Source organism: Corapipo altera, unplaced genomic scaffold (genome assembly GCF_003945725.1).
Source record: "Corapipo altera isolate COAL_440 unplaced genomic scaffold, ASM394572v1 291, whole genome shotgun sequence".
Taxonomy (NCBI): Eukaryota; Metazoa; Chordata; class Aves; order Passeriformes; family Pipridae; genus Corapipo; species Corapipo altera.
In genome coordinates, this window is record NW_020885112.1 from 97,507 (window position 1) to 98,301 (window position 795).

At 68.9% G+C, this 795-nt stretch overlaps 1 protein-coding gene across 1 annotated transcript in view; it reads left to right on the forward strand.

Annotated features, from left to right (window-relative positions):
* The window catches only part of ADM2 (adrenomedullin 2), a 2,985-nt gene that overhangs the window by 1,317 nt on the left and 873 nt on the right, over positions 1 to 795 (forward strand). The gene's annotated exons all lie outside the window — the stretch shown is intronic.

Consider the following 795-nt stretch of genomic DNA (forward strand, 5'->3'; position numbering starts at 1 on the left):
GTGTGTGTGCCCGCTGTACATGCATGTGTGTGTGCCCGCTGTACATGCGTGTTCCTGCCGCTGCTCCAGGGGCGGGTCTGGGCCGATCCCGGTGCCCTGGGGATCCCCGGCTGCTCCCGAGGGATCTGCCAGTTCCTGGGAGGGCTGGAGGGGGGGCCCTGCCAGGGCAATGGAGGAGGGTGGGACCGGGGGACCCTGACCCCCACAAAGGCTGTGGGGTGATGTGGGGTGGGGGTCCCCTGAGGCTCGGGGACCCCCAGGAGCAGGGCACTGAGGCAAGGGGGTCCTTAGGAGGGGGCACTGAGGCACAGGGTTCTCCAGGACAGGGGGCACTGAGGCAGGAAGGTGCCAGAATGGGGGGCACTGAGGCACTGGGGTTCCCAGGATGGGGTCCCCTGGATGGGGTCCCCTGAGTCTCGGGGGTCTCCAGGACGGTGGGCCCAGAGGGGTGGGCTCCCCTGAGGCACAGGGGGCCTTAGGAGGGGGGCACTGAGGTACGAGGGCAAGAGGGTGCCAGCAAGGGGGGGCACTCAGGCACAGGGGTACTGCAGGGGTGAGGGGAGCTCTGAGCCGCCGTGGGGGTGCCCTGAGGCCGGACCCCCGCGTGGGTGCCCGGAGCACAGGCGTGGGTGCCACAGTCGGGGCACGTGGGCGCTGGGGCAGAGGCCGTGGGAACGGGGTGGGCGGCAAAGGGGGGGGGCAGGAGGGTGTGTGAGGTTATGGAGTGTGCGAGTGCTGGGATGTGTGTGTGTGTGTGTGTTTGTGGGGTTACACAGTGTGTGTGTGTGTTTGTGG